We start from the raw sequence: 12,981 nt of genomic DNA, 5'->3' as shown, positions 1-12,981 counted from the left end.
GTTTTCCTGTAATTTAGGTTTTTGCAAAAAGCTATTTTGTATTTGTATTTCACCTGAGATTGGTAGTCTTTTAAAGCATGTATTGTCTATCTAGAGGAAATTCATATTATGTTAGCATGTTTAATGCTTATTTATTCATATCACATTATATTATCTTGTTTTGGGTTATTCTAAGGACAAAAAAAGAGAGAGAGAGAGATTTTATTTGAAGATGTCCAGGCTTAGTTCATTCTCCAGATGACCATTTTGGTTGCCATTATTACTGCCTCCGAAATGATTGGAAGAGTAATTCGAATTCAACCTATCGCATTATCCAAGGGCGTTCTAAGAATAGCAGCAACCCAGAGAAAGTTCTGGCAAAGATGCAAAGGCAGCCTATCAAAGTCAGCAATAACACTCAAGAGTGTTTTCCAGAGTTAGCGAATGCAGATGAGAATATTTACATGTGATCTCTCAAACTAAAGAAAGTATTTTGGGAAAGATATTTTTCACAAGCCCTGCATTAGCCCTTATGTACTTTCTTAGCATTTTTAAAGGGTTTTTTGGATAATGAAACAAATCTTTGGGTGATGCTAGTCACATTCACACATGTCATCCCATTTAATCTTCCCAGATGCCCTGGGAGGGAGATATTGGTGTCCTTAGCATCCCCATGTGAGATAAGAAACTGAGGCACAAGCATTAAGAAACCTGCCGAAGGCCTCAGAGTTGGAAGATGGCAGAGACAAAATTTGAATTCGGGGCATCAATGAAGCTCTAGGGGTTTCTCCATCTTGCTGCCAGCAGTTTTCAGTTTTAGAAGAGGCGAAACCTCTTCAGCTTCTGAATGTAGTAAATCTCGGTTTGTGATAGTTCTCAGACATTCCTTCCAACTGTTGTTATTATCATCATTATTCTTATCAGTAAGTTAAATTTAACAAGGGAAAATATTATCCTAGCTAACATATATTGAGAGATTATTTCATGCCAGATATACATAAGATTTTCATGTATAAATTAATCTAATGCTCACTGTAAGAGATCTAATACTATTATTCCCCATTGGAAGAAAGGGAAATTGAGTCGGACAGACGTTGAGTAATTTCCCAAGTTATGGGCTAGAAAGGAGAAGAACCAGGATTTAGACCCAGGTAGTCTGTTTCTAGAGTCAGTAACTATAACCACTAAGCTCTATTGCCTCCCCCAGGTCATTGTTAATTTAATCATTATGTCCTGCTCTGTGTGAAGAAGGGGCATTTTGTTAAATGATTACGTTGTGCATATAAATGAATACCAATTATTAAGAACACATTTTGCATATGTCGTGCATTTTGTCTGGAATTACCTTTCCTCTTCACCATCTACCTAACTCTGCTTACTTATCTTTTAAAATTCAGCTTTCGTATTAGCCTTCCCAGATCCATCCATCTGATTTACACGCCCTTATATCGTCATAGGGTAGTGCTATCATAGCATCTATCACACTGTGTGGTATTGCTACATTTCGCTTTCTCTCCACCTGGACTGTAAGCTCCTCTAGGGAAGGGACTCCATCTTCCACGTCTCTATATCACTAGTAATAATGCTTGTCATGTTTAAATGTTAAACATGTTAAAATGATGTTAGGTGGTCAGGATGGCCAAGCAATCTAAGAATAAAATGATGTTTAAATACTTTGTTGGGATAGATGGATGATTGGATGAAGGATGGATGGATGGAACTATAGAAGAGTAAGTGATGGGGCCGGCCCGGTGGCGCAGCAGTTAAGTGCACACGTTCCCCTTCAGTGGCCCGGGGTTCACCGGTTCAGATCCCAGGTGTGGACATGACACTGCTTGGCAAGCCATGCTGTGGCAGGCATCCCACATATAAAGTAGAGGAAGATAGGCACGGATGTTAGCTCAGGGCCAGTCTTCCTCAGCAAAAAGAGGAGGATTGGCAGCAGTTAGCTCAGGGCTAATCTTCCTCAAAAAAAAAAAAAAAGAATGAAAAGAATACGTGACATACATGTACAGCAAATGTATGTATGAGGCAATCCAATGTATGTGCCAGCTTTAAATGGACAGAGCTTCCTGGACATATTTCTAAAAAAAAAGAAACATTTTTATAACTGATGCATTTTCCTACTTTAACTTTAAACACCATTCCGTCTTCTACTGCCTTCTTTTAATAGCCATTAATGATGACTCAGCAAGTTAGCCATAAATTTACTGTTAGAAATTCTCTTTAGTTTTTTGTTATGTATACATCAAAGTTTTTGAGCTTTGTAACCTCACTCCTCTTGAGTCTGACATGCTGGATACCTTTGGATAGAGGAGCTGCCTTGCGCTCCCTTGCTCTGTGGCTGAAGCCCTCCACTTCCTTCCACCATTTTCCTGGCAGGTCCTACTTGAAGCTTTGGCCTCTGTTACCCCTACTCAATTTAGCAACAAAAGCATGAAATCCTAAACATACTGCCAAGTATGCATCTTCTACTTCAGAACAGACATACCATCCTGGCCCTAACAAGGAACAGACCACATAACATTTCCAATGTTTTAACATTTTGCCACTCCAAGTGTCAAATTATATCTACCTCCCTAGCAGAACCGAAAAAACGATAATGTTTTTCTCATTAACAGCCAACATTGTAAGAAAACATTAATTTCCCCTGAAAAAAAGACATGGCAACTGCAGGGTACCATCATGGATCGCTTAGTGATACAGTTTATGAATATAATACTCTGTTGAGAATGCAATTACTAGAGAGACATTTCTCCATGAAAGATTTGGGATTGTTTATAAACAGAAAAAATTATCCACTGCTTGGAGAGTTGCACTGGACAACTACTAGTCAAAGTTTAAAAGTATAAAGGCAAGTAAAGTCAATCATCCACTAATTTTTCTCAAGAAAAAAGTTTACTAGATTTCCTTTTACACTATCAGACAGCTTCTCATTTTGATGTGATAGACTAATTATTTTCCACAGTGGTATAATTCATTCATTCATTATTTCATCAGATATTTATAGAGAGCCCACCATTTTTCAGGCTCTACGGTGAAATACATTTTCTGACTGGTGGTTAAATATCTCATTTCCCTCTTACTGTGTTTTCGACTCCAAGGACTTCGTGTTTATGACTACACAAACTAGCCAGGCAAAATCTCCAAACAAAATAACACTGGGGGCAAAATACACATGTGTGGGAGTATAATTAGTAGCAATAGCAGTCCCTCAGCTTACATAATTTTTAATACTGGATTTAACGTTATTGCTGTTGGTTGCTACTGAATGGCAAGAAGAGTGACTGGAATCTTGCCATCTTCTGGTTACATAAATTAGAAAATATGCAAAATCTCCATTTGATTCTTGTTTGGATTTTTCTTAATCAGTCAAATATGTGTTCACAAAATGTGGGTACTCCCACAGTATGAAACTGTGTGTATGTGAATGTGCAAGTGGGTGTGATATTTATGTATTTATATATGTGTGTGTGTAAATACATATTAATATATTTTATATATGTGTTTTTTTTAACTAGGGCACTGTATTCATTGTAGAAGCGAACCAAAATCTATTTAGGATGCAAATAGCCAGGGGAGAAAAACACGGAGCCACATAACCTGAAAGTATAAGAAGTTTGTGAAAGTGGCCTAAAGACCGATCGATCAATACACAAAAGTCGTCACAACTTTTAAAGTCTACCGACATAATCTTTTAAACCAAATAAAAAATTACAAGTTGGGAAAATGTTTGTGGGTTATCAAAACATTCTTTACTTCGGGCTCGCGCCGTGCTGTCTCATATTCTTGCAAGTCTCATGGGATGCTTCTTAAACACACTTCACCTTTCTTTCTTCAGTTTCAGGGTAGAAAGGGTCCCTTTAACTCCTGGAGACAGTAAATCACAGTTTGTGTGGTGGTTCTCAGAAGACACTTAAAGAACTGAATTGGATGCTCTACATAGCGTCCTTGCCAAAAGAGTTCGGAAATGACTTCCAGCTTCCCACAGTAATAAAATGGCACTGTTTGGCATCTTTAAGGTAATAAAAGTGAATTTTTTCCATTCTAGTAAATGAGAAGAGAGGCCTGGTTGTTTTAAAAACTGATTAAAATGCATGTGTTTTCTTCAAATTATGGAGCGTGATATGAGCACGCTTACACGTGAACTTCAGACCACCTCAGAGCGTTATTATTACATCCAGCCCTCTGAGGGAAGCAGGATGTGCTAGTGGGTGGATGGAAGGGAGCCTGGGAGGACCCGTCAGGTGCTGTGAATACTGAGGCCGTGATTCAATAGGTGGCACTCTTCCCTCTGAGTCAGTGCTGAATGAACTTGGAGTTCGCTCTTTGGAGAGTATTATTTTGCTTGAAGGAAACGTTTTGGAGGTTCATAAGTGTTTCTGGCACTGTTAAACAGCTGCTGAGTCTAATCGCAGACGCTGGCTGTACTTTGGCGATGGGAAAAGCTCTAGAAAACAGGTTTCATGTCTTTAAGAAAGAGGCTTATGTAAGGCATTATCGTCATTTGTATACAGGACATTTTAAAATTCAGTTTCACTCTCCCTACCGTTTCAAAGGAAAATCTTTTGTCATTCCTATTTGACTCATAGGGTCTAGGAGGAAGTCTGATCATCTTCCTTTTCCCATCTGGTTATTCATAAGGCACCTGCATCTCTGTGATTTCTCCTAGACTACACAAAGCCACCAACTGACAACAAACATTTTATAAAGGAAGAGTGCCTTTCAGAAAAGGCACCCAAACGTTAGAAGTTTGTCAACCAAGGGCACACATAGAGCTTTCTACCCTTATTTCAACTGTACCAGAAGTAGTAATTATCATTGTTTTAACCAGAAAAGACAAGATGGATATTTTTTACATGCAGTCCTTCCCACATTTGTCTTTGTTTATATGCTGCAATTAGAAAGCTATTACAAACAAATTAGTAATATCATGGAAGAATTTTTAATGACTTGCTGATTTCAAGTATTGCCAAATACCTTCATCTACCCGTCACATTCTTAAGAGACATCAATGTGTGTCTTTATATAATCTCTTTGTGAAAATTAACATAATAGTGGCCTCAATAGTCAGGGGCTAGTCCATTAATTAAGTAGACAAAACCAGTAAAGAGGCTAAACAGATTATTACAAAAGAAACGGATGTAGATACACCCGGTTTAACAATAGTGGGGAAGGAGGTGTCCCTAACAAAGATACGAGAAGAGGAAAGGGAAATATTACTGCCGCTCTTAATGACGGTCTGTAAACACTTGACTAAGTGTTTATTAAGCTTATGACATCTCACTTCAACAAAGAAAGAATTAGATGTAAATGCTAATGCCTTTTGCTCACAAATACTCCCAACGAGTATGACCCGAATCAGAGCATCTGACTTCAGTGGGTAACCATCTGTGATAAAAAGGAGAATGTTTCCTTCTGGGCTAGCACTGAAATACCAATGGAGGCAGCCTACCTGCAGCTAGTCCTGACCTTCACCCTCAAGTACTTCAAGTATGTATTTACCTGTTAAATTATGTGGTCTCCAAGCTGATTCATGACAGAGGTTTAAGGAAGAAAAGTGTAGTCCCTGATACACTACTGATCATCTATAACATATGGCACAAAATGTTTATAGACCTGTATCTGCCATTATCCCTTTTTTTAATTTAGCCATTTCTCTCAATATTTTGGGCTACGAGCTTTTCACAGCCAAGGACCATATCTTATTTAAGTATGAACAGAGTAGGCAATCAATAAGTATTTGCTGAGTGAATAAAGGAATAAACATGTAAAAACAAGTTTCTCATTTTTCTCCTTGCTAAAATGGAAGGAAAATTACTTTCAGCAAATATATAAGGGTAAGAACATTCATATTCTTGATTTTGTTTTTAGTGTTAATAATTTTATCTATAAATACAGGAACTGTACTGTGCTTACCCTAAACAACCTTACTGCTTAAAAATATTAAAAGTTAAAGACGAAAAAGTAATGGCTTGTAAATTCAACATCTCTGTCTCTTATCTTAGCAGGGACTTGCTTTATGTTCTTCCTAAGCTTGTCCCCTTGTCCTCCTGTTATTACCTCCTCTGTAACTTAAATTACTTATTTACCTTCTATATTCCAAATAGTATTATATATATATAGGAGTTAAAATAATCAGTTTCCTTTGAAAATTCCCAATTGTGATTTCCTATTCTAATATGGATATTTTACATCCAAATGATATTTATCTTTGCGTAATGGATAAAATTCCATTTATACATTCATTTAACATATATTGGTTGAGCGCCTACCATGTGCGAGATACTCTACAAAACACAAAGACGCAACAGAAAATATTCATCTTCTCTTGATTCCACATGTTTCAGAGTTAAGCTAATTCCACAGGTTTACGTCGATTTGGCCAGTGATCTTCACTGATTGTATAGGCTAAAGATTTGTCTTTAAGAGAGTGATTCTGAAAGTCGTCCATGTTTCAGAAGCATCTGTGACTATGTATGTAGTAAAACAGGTTCTGAATTTCATTCCCCTGGAATCAGGCTCAGTAGATCTGGCATAGAGCCCAGGAATAGGCAGCATTTCTAACAAGTTTCCCAGGTAATTCTCAGGCAAGTGGTCTTCAGTACATGCACTAGAAATGACTGCCTGAAGAATTAAAGAGGTTTTTCTTTTCATGCAATGTTTTATTCTGGGTACAACAAACATCTTCTTTTGCTTCCTCATTATTTTGTTTGTATAAAATGAATTTAAATTTTCCTGAATTGCATTTTATAAGTACAACAGAATCTGTTGTAACCCATGGGGAGTACTGTAGGATATTTTTGTCACTCTAAAAGGGGTAGGGATAAATGAGGAGTATTAAATGTGATTTTTTAAAAAACTCACATTTTAATGATAAGAAAAATACTTCAGTTGCCATTATTCAATTTTAAATTGGCAATTCATTATGATGAAAATCATGGACTTTTGGTCATTAACTTTGACTATTCTTTTACAAAATAATTTTCAGAAGTCTCCGCTAGGTGCTTTTCTTTAACGTGTTCCTTTGTAATTTTGCCTTAAAATATTCCATTAGGTCCCAATACGAGTTTTTCCTATGACTTTAGAAGAGAGTAGATAAAAGAAGTAAGATCTATTTTCCTTCCTGTATACTTCAACCTCTTTGAACAGATTATTTCTCTCCACAAGTCCTTTAGTAATATGGCACATGTCATGGGTTGTGAACACGGTGACATTATTTAAGATCAGTGTAGACAGAAAATCTGTGACCAGCCTCTCTATTTGTTATATTACGGTCTATCATTCTCACACAGAAATGTTGGCTTGTTATTTCGTGATTTGAGTTCCAGACATGGTTTTCTTACTTCGAAGGTTGATAGATCATTTCTTTGGGAAGATATGATATATTTCTAACCTTTTCTAATTTGAATATTGTCATGTGTGATCTGGTAATTTTTTTTAGATAAGACGATAGTCCCCACGCTGAGTTAGATTTCAGATGATATTAATCCTAACGGCCACCTCCTGCCAAGTTTGGCACCGTTTAGACCCTTTCTTTGCAAAACAATATCATATTTACTTTTATTTTTTTCTGTCCTTTTTAAGAACTTATTTTAAGAGGCTCACTTGGAAATAGCTCTTAGTAATAAACAATTGGGAAATGTTCCCCTTTCATTGAGTGCCCTAACCACTTTCACCTGAATAATCCAGCTCACTGAAGACTGAAATCTGTTCTCGCTATTTGTGAAAACATAGTGTCCAACAATAGCTACCCAACAAATACTCTAAGGCTGATAAAAATAGAATGAAGCAGAATATCTCCCCCTCTAAAAACAAACAAAAAAAATAGATTTTTATTTTGAAAGTCTAAAAGGCTAAATAAACTTGAAACACCATTTTAAAAGACATACTTCCACATGATAATTTGCCCTGGGGCCTGGAAACAATTATCATAAAATTTTGTGGAGAAAACCCCCCACTGTTTCTGTGGTGGCATTTCTGCCATGGTTCAAATTAGAACTCCTATAAATCTTGGAATTGAGCAAATAGGGAAATAAAAATCTCATAAAATATCTGTCTGTATTCATGCTGAAAGAATTGTCAACCTATAAAAATCAGAAACCAGTTCAAAAGGCAAAGCATTTATTTGGGATCAAAGAATTGCAATTTGGGGAGCACAGACTCAGGGAGAAACCCGAGTGATGCTCCACCTACAAGAGAGGGACTCAGAGTTTTTATGGGAAAAAAGGAGGAAGGTGAAGTCAGTTGTATTAAAGAAGCGGTCACTGGTGCTGGATGAGATGAGGCTAGGTTTGTACTTCGTAGACTGGCTTGAGATTTGCTCATCAGGCAAAAGACCAGATTTCTACTTCACTGATGGGTTAGTGATTCGATCATCGGCAAGGTCCAATTTTACCAGTCCTTACAAACAGGATATTCTTGTTCTTACCGACTTCTTGGAATGTTAGCAGTTTGATCCAGTTTGGAAGATAGCAAGACGCACCAGGCAATTCCTCTGAACTGGCTGCTCTGGCTCTATTTTAATACGGCTCCGCTCATGTTAACTTTCACAGAATGAATTTGGACAGGATTCCAGATCAAACTTTCTAAATGTTGAGGTGGATACATTTCTACCTGCTTTCCAATTTGTGGCAACTTAACTAAACAGTTCCCAGTTAAAATAGAATCTATACTTTGATCATTCCTTTTAAAATGAAATCGTGGTAATTTGGGCCCAATTTCCTGCATTAATGTATCCATTTCCCTACAAGAAATTCTGTAAGATGCTACAAATAAGTAAACAATTGAAAAGTGTTCTCCACAAATAATGATGAGGCTGCAAATCCAGGAATCTTATGCCCTGGACCAGTAGTGGACCGGGCAGGGGAATTCCGCCTCAAAAGTAGACAAAGAAACTTTCTATCCACAACTTTACAATGGTAAAGCACATTTACACTTATGACTGTTTCCTTTTCAGCAACCTCAGTGAGAAAGTCTTCTTTATCTTTTCAAATGTCATAATTGCATAATTACAAATGTTATGCAAATTATCTATTTACATGCCAAATGACAAATCCGAAATACTAAGCATCATCAAACTTTGGAAAATGCATAAATATCTCTAGGACAGTATTTTCAAATGATGCATAGAGGCATATACAAATACTTCTGAACCATGGGCAAAGCTTAAAAAAAGAAATCTTTAAATAGGAAAATCCCCTGAGGAAAGACTTGACTCTGGCTTTGTAAATGAAAAATGTTTCAGTGGGTAGAGGGGACCCACGCAGTAGTTGTAGTCAATCTAATCCCATCAAAGGGGCACACAAAAGTATGTTTCTCACTGTGAAAACATCTCACAGTGAAGGTCTAATTGCCTTTATTGTCTTTTAAGAATATATCACTGAAAAGGAAAATCTTCTTGGTCTACCATAAGCAGTCAAGGGATTAGATATAGCCATCACTAGGCAAGAGTTCTTGTCTGGTAGGCCTGTAATTGTAGCGAAAATTCAGAATCCTCTTTTTCCCTTGTAAATCTTCAATTTATGGATGCTAGAATTTTACCCAAAGGGAAGAAAAACAGGAAAAAGAGAGGCAACCTAGAATATTTACCTGCTTTTCAATCGCTTACCAATAATGTCAAAGTGAAAACAGATTATTAAATTAGATAACGCTTTAAACAGGAAAGATGTATTTAAAGTATTCTATTTGATAACATTTATACCGCAATTCTCATCAGCATATTCGATATCATTCTTCCTCCAAAAGATTTCAATCTCATTAGATGTCTAGCTCTTATGTTCAGTTTTTTTTTTTTAAAGATTTTATTTTTTTCCTTTTTTCTCCCCAAAGCCCCCCAGTACATAGTTGTATATTCTTCGTTGTGGGTCCCTCTAGTTGTGGCATGTGGGATGCTGCCTCAGCGTGGTTTGATGAGCAGTGCCATGTCCGCGCCCAGGATTCGAACCAACGAAACATTGGGCCGCCTGCAGCGGAGCACGCGAACCCAACCACTCAGCCACGGGGCCAGCCCTCTTATGCTTCAGTTTTTGAAAGATACTTTTTAAAGTACTTTCTATCTACCTATCTAACAATCCATCCATCTAAATATCTGTATCTCTATCTATCACAATATCTTCTAAAATAAGAGGAAAGATTTTCAAACACCTTACCAAAAAGCTCCTACACTAATAAAAGAAAATAGAAATTATAAGAAAATGAGTTTATCTTCCAGTTATGAAATCAGGGACCCTTCTACCCATTGAATTGATTTTAGCTCAGCATGATCTTCCATATGTTTTCTGAGTTTTCTCAGTGTTCTTCTGATAATGAGATAAAGTGCATTGTTTTGTCCTCCGACATTGCAGAGTGATGTTAACACAAGGAGTTTTGATTTGAAAATCTTTAGCTGGCATAATTATACATTCTGTCCAGGCCTCCACTGACGGGAAGTAAACTGTTTCTCTCTGTCAGTTGTCATGCTTAGGGGAAAGGCCAGATGGGGCCAGCAGCTAAAACTACAAAAGAAGCTCTCCTAGGTCGTTGGTGGGAAGCTCGATATTATTGCATCCCTAATAGCAGCTGCTTCTGTTTGAACTCGGGGTTATGAAAGATGAACTACATTAAATGGTAAATCATTAAATATCAGCTGAGTAAAAGTACTGTGGTGCATTTCCTTGCTTAAATCATGAGCATCTGTCTTCTCACATGCAAAGAGTTGCTCTTTACAATCATGCAGTGAAACACTGACAGAAGGGCCAAGGCTAAAACCGCATGAAAAACCTCAAGTAGCAGCTTTTGGGTTTTCAGTTGGTGAGCAAATGATCATCAGCACACATTCGGCCATGGAGCTACAGAGCAACACTGCATTTAACACAGCTATAAAATATTTAGGAAGGCATAAGCCCTTTAGAACCTCATTTTTTCTCCTATTATATGTTTATTCCTCAGGAAAAGAAAAACAACTGTTTAAATTATGTCCATCTAATACCTTAGATGTATTGCAAAGCCTACAATTTGCTGGTTTCCTTTTACTATTGATCCCCCTCTTACTTATGGGGATGGGAGCATCATAAGTAGAGATAAAACTCATACTGATTCAAAACTAAAACTGTACAATCGTGGATGCCATAAAGTAAGCCTTCAGGACTGTTACAGAAATTAGACCCTTCTCATCGACTTGAATTAGGTGGCAGAATAATCTCAAATGGCAATTATAGCTCTAATCTCTTACTCCCTGCATGGCTTCGATTTATAGTAATATATACACAAGTGCCAGCAGTTACCATAGGACAATGTTCTTTTTTTATCTTCCTGCCGCACATGCTCTCATGGTGTTTTAGCTCCACTGTGGGTTTGTCTTGTCCACGTAAGCGTTTGAGCTGTCATTATGGTGTCACGCTAGATGCCCGCATCCTGGCAAGATACTGGAGGTAAATACGGAGCATCTCAACGGCAGATTCTTTCCTCCTCTCCTGAATATATAGTCCTGGAATAAAGAAACAAATGAAAATCTAGGATTCACTTTTAGGTTTTCAATTAGTCGTCTCCCTTCGGTGTAAGACAGACTTCAAGGGTTGCTACTTTCAAAATTTGGGGAGAAAACATAAAGTTTATTGCATAGAATATATTCTTTCAATCATTTTTATACTATGCTTATTTTGAGAGTGTATCCTGTCATGTCATTCCCACACTTGTCTCAGCCGGGAACAGATTACCTTCTATAGACAATAGAAAGAGGGTCTCTAAAATTTTCTTAATACTTTTACTTACAGATTCATTTCACTCAACAGATGAAAGGAAGAATTTTCTTTTAATTTCTATTAAAGGATGTAAAATTATCCTTATATCAATCACAAAACAAATGCAATTTTGAGGAAAAGATTGTTTACTAACACTCTACTTATTATAAAAATACGTGAATCCTTCAAAAGAACACATTTTTATATCCATCAAACTGCTTTTTTACAGAAATTGTATTATTTTTAAAGCTATTAAGATGCGTTTCCTTATAAAAATGAAACTATCTTTTAATTGCTTTATTAATTAGCTCCTACATCCAGTAGAAATATCGTGGAATATCTTATATGCACAAAGTCGTATTTTGTTTAAGGAAGAAACAATTATACTCTTATAGGAAATCATAAGGACCTCGAAGACCACCTTATTGTGACGTTAGACAAATTATTTATCTGCTCTGTACCACCATTTTCTCATTAGTATAATGGGAATAATAACACCAATCTCACACATGTGTAAGAATAAAATAAAATAAAATACGTAAAGGACTTATCATAATACCTGACACATATTAAGCTCTTAGCATAAATGAAATGTTTTTGCTCCAAAACACATATAATGTGTTTCAAAACTATACCATGTAGTTTATCACGTTTCTGAAGCCTCTCTCTGTTTGCTGACCTGCTATGCATTTACTAAAAAGACTCCTTTTTATAGCTTCTCACTCCACATGTTTTATCCACTGGAAATCTTTCAGAGATCAACCAGTGAGGCCAACTTGCAAATATATTAATGGAAAACATATATAGTACATGGTTACCTCTTCTGGGACATGAATAGACAAACAGAAAATGTCAGAGTGTCATGTTTTAGAAGAAATATAAATCTTTGTGAACTACTGGACATGATTTTGCTAACAGGTAAAAGGAAAGACAACAATTTTGACAAAGTTAAACTTAACGCCATGGGACATGGTTCTCCCCATGTTGGCTGCTTTTAAGATTGTGTAGCCTCTACTCACACTCAGATCAGACTAAAGATAACGGAGTCTTATTTCCCGGCATTGAAGGGTGGATTGAGCTGGCAGGTAGGCATGCCCAGGACACTGTCCAGGGCATAGAAACAGGACATATTCCTATTATCCAATACTGTCTTGTCATTGTGTTAAAATATCTACATCCAGAGAGCCCAGAATGCTCACTGGACAGAACTGACACTTTAGAACCTGAAAGGGTTTGTGTAACTGAGAGGAAGAAATAAGTCAGTCATACAGAATCTGTAATT

The 12,981-nt window shown here is 36.9% G+C and overlaps 1 protein-coding gene across 10 annotated transcripts in view; it reads left to right on the top strand.

Moving 5' to 3' along the window:
• ADGRL2 (adhesion G protein-coupled receptor L2) overlaps positions 1–12,981 on the top strand; it is a 594,788-nt gene that overhangs the window by 89,920 nt on the left and 491,887 nt on the right. For 3 of the 10 annotated variants that reach the window (XM_070592477.1, XM_070592504.1, XM_070592482.1), the window contains exon 2: positions 3,821–4,001. The exons of the other annotated variants lie outside the window; for them this stretch is intronic. The gene's annotated coding sequence lies outside the window, so the exon portion shown is untranslated. The remainder of the gene's footprint in view (positions 1–3,820; positions 4,002–12,981) is intronic. 10 annotated transcript variants of the gene reach the window in all.

The sequence above is a fragment of the Equus przewalskii genome, chromosome 24 (assembly GCF_037783145.1).
Source record: "Equus przewalskii isolate Varuska chromosome 24, EquPr2, whole genome shotgun sequence".
NCBI classification, from domain to species: Eukaryota; Metazoa; Chordata; class Mammalia; order Perissodactyla; family Equidae; genus Equus; species Equus przewalskii.
The sequence above is the reverse complement of the archived record's forward strand: the minus strand, read 5'-3'. Positions and strand labels throughout refer to the sequence as shown.